The sequence below is a fragment of the Monodon monoceros genome, unplaced genomic scaffold, assembly GCF_005190385.1.
Source record: "Monodon monoceros isolate NGI ecotype Baffin Bay Population unplaced genomic scaffold, NGI_Narwhal_1 Super_Scaffold_8, whole genome shotgun sequence".
Taxonomy (NCBI): domain Eukaryota; kingdom Metazoa; phylum Chordata; class Mammalia; order Artiodactyla; family Monodontidae; genus Monodon; species Monodon monoceros.
In genome coordinates this window covers 47052450-47061968 of record NW_021703785.1, presented here as the reverse complement: position 1 = coordinate 47061968, position 9519 = coordinate 47052450, and the positions used below count along the sequence as shown (strand labels likewise).

General features: G+C 36.6%; 1 pseudogene; it reads right to left on the bottom strand.

Annotated features, from left to right (window-relative positions):
• Window positions 1-6424: 6424 nt before the first annotated feature.
• On the bottom strand, window positions 6425-8374 carry LOC114888284 (annotated as a pseudogene).
• Between the last annotated feature and the right edge of the window lie 1145 nt (window positions 8375-9519).

Genomic DNA, 9519 nt, shown 5'->3' with positions numbered 1-9519 from the left:
ACTAATTTAGCTATAGCAACAATGGACTTTGGGAGCAAGTACATGCAGGAACTGGGCCAGGTCAGAGACTGACCTGGACCCACAGGGCCCACAGGAGGTCCAGAGATCTACTTAGAGGTATTTGAGGGTCTCCTTGGGAGGCAGAGGTTGGCTGTCGCTCGCTGTGGGAGCAAAGACACAGACAGAGGAGGCCCCAGGAAAATATGCTTAGTACTAGTATTCTTTTTTTGTGTGTTTCCTATTGTTCCATTGTTGTGGTGTTGTCTTTATTATTTTTATATTTTTACTTTTTAATATTTTTTAAATTTCTCTATTTTTACTTTACCTTTTTGTTCTTTTGTGGGTTTCTTTTTCTTATTTTTTCTTTTTTTTTGGTGGCTTTTATGTGTTTAATGTTTGCTTTCTTTTCTTCTTTTTTTTTTACTTTTATATTTTGTTTTTTTTTTTTTTCATTTTTTGTTTTTGTTAGTTTAGTCCTTATGGATAGCTTTCATTTTTGAGTTCTTTTGTTTGTTCTGTTGTTTTTTTATTTCTTCTTTTTTTTTTTCTTTTCTGTCTGCTTCTTTGTTTCTCTTTGGTTTTGTTTTTATTATTTGTCTTGGGTATGGTTTGTCTGTTTGTTTTCTTTCTTCTTTTTTATTTGTGTGTGTGTGTGTGTTCCTGTTTGTTTTTGTCTTTGCTATTTGTATTGAGTTTCATTTGTCTCTTTGTTTTCTTTTCCTTTTTTTAAATTTCTTTTTACTCTGGCACTGCTGTGAAGCTTGTGGACTCTTGAGTCCCCAGCCAGGGATCAGGCCTGGGCCTCTAGGGTGGGAGTGTTGAGTCCAGGATGCTGGACCACCAGAGAATTCCCAAGACAAGGAAATATTAATAAGCTTTCACCCTCCCAGAAGTATTCATCTTGACACCAAGACCCGGCTCCACCCAACTGGCTGCAGGATCCAGAGCCGGACACCACACACCAAACAACCAGCAAGACAGGAACACAGCCCCACCCATTTGCAAACAGGCTGCCTAAAGTTGTACAAAGCTCACAGACACACCAAAACACACCATATGATGTGGCCTTGCCCATCAGAGGGAAAATAGTTCCACCCACCAGAGCACAGACACAAGTCCCTCTCACTGAGAAGCCCACACAAACACTTGGACCACCCTCACACAACAGTGAGCATATAAAAGAAGCAAGAGGAACTATGATCCTGCAGCCTGCCAAAAGGAGAACATAAACAGAGTACGTTAAACAAAATGAGATGACAAAGAAATATGTTGCAGACAAAGGAGCAAGGTAAAAACAAACAACACCAAATAAATGAAGAGGAAATAGGCAATCTACCTGAAAAAGAATTCAGAATAATTATAGTAAAGATCATCCAAGATCTTGTAAATAGAATGGAGACATGGATCAAGAAGATACAAGAAATATTTAACGAGTACCTAGAAGAACTAAAGAACAAACAACCAGTGATGAACAACACAATAACTAAAATGAAAAATATACTAGAAGGACTCAGTAGCAGAATAACTTAGGTAGAAGAATGGATAAGTGAGCTGGAAGACAGAATGTTCAAAAACAATTCTGCAGTGCAGAATAAAGAAAAAAGAATGAAATGAGTACAGTCTCAGAGACTTCTGGGACAACATTAAATGCATCAACATTCAAATTGTAGGCTTGTGCAGCTGCATGGAGAGCTTTCCAATCCTCTTCCTTAGTTGCAGCACCCCTGGTGCTCAGCTTTGCTTTTGGCTCCACCTCTGCATGTGTGCCACCCTCAGGCTTCTGTTCCCCACACAGGCAAAAGGAGTGAAAGCAGTGACTGATTGGGGCACACTTACTCATTCAGGCCATGGAGGGGTATGACAGCCACAACTGGGGTGTGCATGAAGTGCCTGTAGCATAAACTGGAAGGCAGTTCCACCAGACTGTGGCACACTTTCTCTGGTGGGAGTTCCTCCCAGTGCCTATGGAGGCAAGGGCTGGTATGTGAGGGCAGTGGCAGCCCCACCCTTTGCAAATCACTCAGCAATGGCACCTCATTTCCTAGGCAGACCATGCTTCTTTTATGGGTACTCCCAGCCACAGAGCTCCTCACTCCCGTCCCTTCTGTTATATCTGCACAGACAACAGTGCTCCTCTCCCCGGTCTGCTCTCTTAACCCCACACTTTAGCACTCAGTCCCTGCCAGCAGTGGTGGAGTCCCATCTCAGGCAGGGGTGCCCATGGCTGATTCCTGAGGAGGCTTTGTGATGGGTGGTGCTCAAGATCCCAGAGCCTATGAGGGTGGAAGAGACCTTGGCCTGAGGGAAGTGTGAGCCTGCTCAGATTGGTGCCCATGGAGGCTGAAGCCAGCAGGTGGGGAAACCAACAGCGAGAGCCCCATCCCTTGCATGCTACTTAACAATGATGCCTTGCTTCTATGGTGTCCCAGGCTTTTTCCACAAACTTTCCTGGTTGTGGAGCTCCTTACTCCTGTCCCTTCAGGCTGCCTTTTCACAGAAAACAGCTGTCCCTCCTCTGGGTCCATGTTCCAAACCTCACTTTCCAGCATCCAGACCACCTCTGCAACAGGAGACACACAACTCAGACTGGGGTGTGCAGGGTGGCAGTATAGACCAAGTGCACAGTTCTTACTTTGTCCTGCCTTCCACAGACTGTCTGCTGCATTCTCCTTTAATCTCCTGAAAGTCCCTTTCTGTCCCAGCCAATTTGCCCACCATGAGGAGGTTTTTCTGACTGTGGAAACCTCTCCTCACCTTCAGCTTCCCACCAGGGTTGCTGGTCCTCTTTTTGATTCCTCTTTTCTTTTTTTCTTTCTTTATCCTACCCAGCTGTGAGGGGGTTTTTCTTGTCCTTGTAGGTGTCTGAAATCTTCCACTAATGTTCAGCAGGTACTCTGTTAGAATTGTTCCATTTGTAGATGTATTCTTGATGTACTTGTAGGAGAGACAAATTCTGCATCCTACTATTCTTGCATCTTAACTCTGCTCCCTATCATTATGTTTAAATCTTATAGACAGAGGTTAGAGATATAAGACCATATTTTTCCTTTTCTTTTTTTCCTTTTGGCCTAACAATCTTCAATACACTTTATCCATTCAGTTATTTTACATTGCAGAATAACCACCTTTACTTGAGGACATCATTTACTTTTATGTAAATACTCTTTGAGAAGAATATCTTAATCATCACATTGAATTGTAGCATTTTCCATATATGATACACAAGTAATATTAAGTCTATAATTAAACAATAATTTCTCACCATAGAAAGGGAAACAAACTAAAATTATGGTAAATAAGATAAAAACTAAAGTCAATAACTTAGAAACAAAGAAAATAATCAACCAGTTAGTGACCAATACTTAGGGAAATATTATATTTATATTTGCTACCATAAAAGAAGTCTGTCAGGGCTTCCCTGGTGGTGCAGTGGTTGAGAGTCCGCCTGCTGATGCCCCAGTTTGTGCCCTGGTCCGGGAGGATCCCACATGCTGCAGAGCGGCTGGGCCCGTGAGCCATGGCCACTGAGCCTGCACGTCCAGAACCTGTGCTTCACAATGGGAGAGACCACAACAGTTAGAGTCCAGCATACCACAAAAAAAAAAAAAAAAAAAAAGAAGTCTGTCAGTTCCAAGAGTTTGTAATATAACTGGCTCTTTTTTCAGCTCTTCTTATGCATCAATTCATTTAATTTTCACAAAAATCTAGTGAAGTAGATATTACTATTTTCCTTTTATAAATGAGGAAACAAATACAAAATAATATGTAACTTGTCCAAGTTTGCATATAAGGAAAAAAGAGCTGAGATTCACACCCAGTTGTTCTGTATCCTGAACCATTGCTCTATACGCTTCTTTCATGAGGTGCCCAAGTACATTTTATTCTTTATGTGTAGCTATTCATTTTTAAATTGTTTCTTGGTAAGTGAAAAATATGTTCTCAAGCTTGAAGTTATGTAATTAGTTCAGCCACAATTCAACAAGTCAAGTCTATTGATCTTTCAGACACATGGAAGAAGCTCATGACGTTGGCAGAATATCTATTAATATAAACACATGCAATTGGGAAAAATTATTTTCCTGTCTATCACTACTTTGTTGGGTTTACCTAACATTTCACTATAATTGTTAGGGAAACAGTTATGTCTCAATTTAATGTAAAAAAGTTTACCAAACTGATGCTAAATACCAGTCAGTTATTTAACTTTTTGTAATTCCATTTTATTTTCTTTTTTTGGCTATACAGCAGGTTTGTAATTCTTGCTGTAGGAATTGCAGGAGGGAGCTCATTGCAAAACTATATCTTTGGGAGCTCCTTGCAAAACTATATATTTTTATTATTATTTTATTTTAGTAAAAAATTCATTTTTCATTATAGTGAGATTAGAGGATCAAATGACAATGAAAACTTGACAATAGTTTACAGCCTTTATTTGTTTACTTGTTTGTTTATTTAGTCTCTTGGAAAAAGAATGCTGAACTTACTAAAGTGTTTGTAACTTGTAATGCACTGTGCCATTTTAGCTTGAACCTGTGAGAAATGCTGGTTCTGGATGGCCCTCTGCTCTCAGTCAGGCAGTGGAATTGACTTACAACCTCCTGAGCCCTTCAGAAATATCCTTTTTTCTTCCAGGACTCAAAATAAGCTAAGGCTCTTTAGACACATTTTCTATTCTAACTAAAAAAGAAATGAGTATAAAAAGAGTTTTCAACTTTAGATTTCTCAGTCCCCAGCTTCAATTAAAATGGAAATTATGTTTTGTTTTCTAATATGAACATAGAAAAGGACAAATTTCAACAGAAAAGTGATGTGGTGTATATTCCAGATGTGTTAAACCAATAAATAAAAATAAAAGCTGAGTAAAAAATCACATTTCTAACCTGATTCATGATACGGAAGCAAGATAAACCAGTAATGCATATTAATCACAGTGCGTGAGGCTTTCTTATTATTTTTCTCATCTTTCTTTTAACTTCTGCTTGTAGAATATTTTCTTAAATACTTAAAATGAAAAATTAAAGCTGATATATTTTTGAAGTGCTATTTAGGAAAGAATTTTTTAAATTAAAACAATAGATGTAAATGTGGTAAACAGGATATATGTGATCAGAATAAAGACATTGGTGAACTTTTAGCTCATGATTAAGAGTTTTTAACTTCTGCCCTTAAGTCTCACAATAAATCTCATTTCTTTTCATTCTTCTAGATTTTGCTCCTTGAACTCTTTTCTGTAAACACCAGTCACTTGAAATTGAATATCCAGAAGATCAGCACTTTCAAGTCATATGTCCTACCTTACTAAACTAGACTAATATAGAAAATTCTAAAGGATGTCATTTTTTTGTTCTTTTTTTTTTTAAATTATTTGCTATTTTCCATTCAAGGCAAATGTCACCACTAACTACTAAAGTATTATTGCAGGCATATTTTATTCATATAGTAAACATTAAAAACTGTGATTTAGTTGAATTTTTCTTAGACTCCAAGACTGCTTCTAAAAATCATATAAGACTAACTCACATTCATGACAGGTTTATTAAGGACAAGAGATATATTAAATCCTTGCAAGTTATATTTTACATTAAAAGTAAATTAAATCCATAAATTAAATGTGTACACAGATGAGCCTAGTATTAGCAAACTGTAATCAGGTACTGTTTAATTTTCCTGTACTAGGTACATTCATCAGGACCCACTGAGTCTCTCTGGTAATTGTCAGTATGCCCCATGTGTCTGCCATTTTCTTCATTAGAATCAGATCTCCTTACAATCATAAGGCAAAGCACATTTTTATATTAGGGAGGAAGGATGGCATTACTATCTCAATATTTTAATCTGGAAAACATATATCTGCTATTCTCTATAATGACATATTTGGGAAGTCAAATATCCTTAAAAGAGACATTTACTATAATAAAGTCAGTCTACTCTTTAAATACTTAAGTAATGAATAGAGTTTTGTGTGTAAATGTGTGCTTAAGTTTAAAATGTATAGATTTACAACAACAAAAAATTACCAAAGTTCAGTAAATTTATTTTGTCAAAACAATTGATATCTTGAGCATTACTGAGCCAATAGGACATCAAAATAAAAATTGTCTAAAGTTAAAAGCATATTACATTAACAAACAAATGATTTGCAGTCACAAAATTATAAATGCAGTTTGGGTTAGGGGTAGGTGGAGGGGAGTTAATCCAAATTACAGCAATGGAAGTCTTCAAACTATCTTCTGAACAAGACCATTGATTTTTCCTTTCATCTCTTTTTGCAACATTGAGTTCCCTTTAAGAAAAAAAGAATCAGTGGAGTATCACAGTTGGTAATTTGTTACAAATTCTTGAGACTATAAAAGGTATAATCTGGCTAAATTACATGTTGTTTCCATATTAGCTTGTTTGGCAGGATGATCTACTACAAAGTAGGCTAGTTGCCCCACTAGTCAATCCCCCAGTAGTTAAAATTCCCTCTATATCCATCACTGTTATAAAAGCTTCCATAGCCACATCCACCAAACTCTCTCTAGCTGCTTCCATCACCTCTGCTGCTGCCAGTACAGCTGTTACTAAAGCTGGAATTGCTAAAAACACTACTATGTGAATAACATCTGGCACAAATCCTCCACAGAATCTACTACTCTTAGAATGTCCATGACAGCTACCCTTGTAATGATGTTGATATGTCTTATTTTCAAACTAAGATGGCACTTCTTATGTAGCTTCAACAAGAAGATCCAACAAACCCTTGGTCATATTTATGTTCCTCTTGTTAAAGAACAAGGTGGCAAGGCCAAGGTTTCCTACACGTCCTGTGCAGTCAGTGCAATGTACATTTTCTCCAATATCATTTGGCAAGTCAAAATTGACAACTTCTTTCCCATTTGAAATGTGAAGTCCTCTTGCTGCTCCTGCTCTAGCCACTAGGATTGGGCTTTTTCCTGAGAGGAACTGGTGAAGACTTCTTCATCATCTCTCCAAGATCATTCTCCATGGATACTGGTACAAGCATATCCTTCATGGTGTAAAAAGTCCTCCAGACTATCTGCACCTTTTTGGTCTCCACAAACACTAAGGTCAATGAATTCTTTCCTGTTGCATTTAAAAGGTTAAGCAGAAATAACTGTTTGTCTTACTCTTTTGATGTGAGGTTCTCAGAGGTAGAGCCAATATTCCTGCATCCGAAAAGATATATTCATCCAAGAAATCATGAGCAAGTATCTGTATTTCCTTAGGGAAAGCAGCACTAAACATGTTATGATAAACTCTCTTTGGTGGCATACTATCTTGTTCAAGTATCCCATATATCTGAGGTTCAAATCCCATATCAATATAAGATCCACTTTATCCAACACCAAGTATTTGTGGAACTCTAATATTTTCTCTTTCCATCATGTCTACCAGGCCTCCAGGAGTAGCAACTAACATGTGCCATCCACATTCTAAGTATCAAATCTGCTAACCAATATCAGCATCACCATAAATGATGTAAGGACTATCTCCAGGCCAGTAAGAAAATTTTCTGGCTTCCTTATAGATCGGTTTTGCCAAATCTCTCTTGTTGATGCTAATACCAAAGAGATTAGATATTGGATATTACCCTTACCTTCTGTTTTTCTTCATGGCCCTCAAAGTCTCTCCTTGACCATCTGAATAAATCTGACTCAAGATCGGCAAAATAATTTTTACAGATGCTGTTTGGGTACAAGACATCAAGTGTCTTTTCTCTTTCATAAAAAGAATAGCACAAGGTTGCAGTGGAGCCAAGTGAGTATAACAAGTAAGCTTGATGTTTCCCATAATAGTTTCTCCCATCTTAACATCAATAAAACTTTCAATGTGTGGGAGACAGCTACTGGCTTTTGCCTCAATTGAAATGTCATATTTCTCAAAGTTAATCTCAGTGTTATCTTCAGAAAAAAGTTCCTGTTCCAAGCAGTCACTTGGAAATGGTTTTGACCAAACATTTTTATCTATTTGTCACACCAATGACAGTTTCTACCATGTTCAAATTTTCCAAAGCCACACCTGTCACCATGGCAGCCAGTGTTGTTATAGTCACTCTCTTCATTATCATCAAACCTTCCCTTTAGTCACTTCCACCATCACTGAAGAAACTAGACTTTCCTCTTGAATCATTATGAGACTCAAAATACTACATGTATCCTTATCTTTACAAGAACTCCACTCTGAACTGTCTTTATCATTGACTTGTTTAGTAATTTCTTTGTTCCTTGAATGGAAAGGAATATAGCACCCTTTGCCGGCTGTCCTTCCTTGACTCTGATTATCTGGAGAATTAATGTTGCTGGTCCAGCCCAAGGGCATTTTCTACTGACACAGGATCCATCCGTGAAGAATACAGATAACTTGGAATCTCCCTCTGCTTCTGAGTGAGTATGTTTGATGAACAGTAAATGCCTCTCACTGGAGAACTGTTGTTCTCTAACACATATAGAATTTTGTTCCAAAAACTGAGGTCTCCAGATATATAACCATGTTTGAAATAAATGTCTCTGAACAATTTACAATTCAAAAAAAAAGCTTTACGATGTTATCACCCAATGATTATAAGTATGGCTAAGAAAAATATTTGATAAATGTGTATTTTAATGGTTTATATGTTTTCTAAATAAATTTTTAATTATTTAATTATTTAAAAACCACCTCTTCAGATGTGTTTAATTAATACTTCTCTAATCAGACTATCATACCAGGTTAAATGTTATTGTATATATTTCAGCCAGAAAGATTGATTTTATAATTTGTTTTTTCCTTATTTATTCTATTCTGAGTTACAGTGTAACTTAATGGTCTATACTTTTCTCTGTGAAAAGGAGTTAAGTTTTTGGGTACTAAGTAAATAACTGTGAATTCACTTAATGGTTTGCAAGTAGCACAATGCCAAAATGTAATAGTGCAAAGTGAAAACTGTCATTTTAGAGATTGCTTTGAATTTCATTTTTGACAACAAATGAGTTTATATCAAATATTATGTGCAGTTAGACTCACTATAACTCTGTGGATTTGGGAGTATATTATACAAACAAACAAATTGTTGGCTAATACTTCTTGACATATTCAAGGTTAAATGTTGACAAGTGCAATGCAAACTCTTCACCCTCCCATTTTGAATACTGTAAGTAAAATAGAAAATGTGTAAATGTAACAGGTTAATAGATTTCCATAATCCTAATTCTATAAATAGAATTTTTCAGGTCTCAAGATGCATTGCAGATAATCCAATGTCCAATACAAAAGAAATTATTTTATTAGTGATCTTTCCTGGATTATGCACAGATGAATTGTAATCAATGCACAGATGAATTGTAATCAATACTTCTTTGTGATTTTTGTTCATTTGGAATTGATAAATTATAATACCATAAAATTTTCAGAATAATATGATTTTCAAGCTGTAAAATACTTATAAAAATACATATCCAACCCTTCATTACCTTATAGATAAAGAAATGGGGATGAAGATGTTAACTGACTTGCTGATGTCAAGCTTGCTATCTAGTG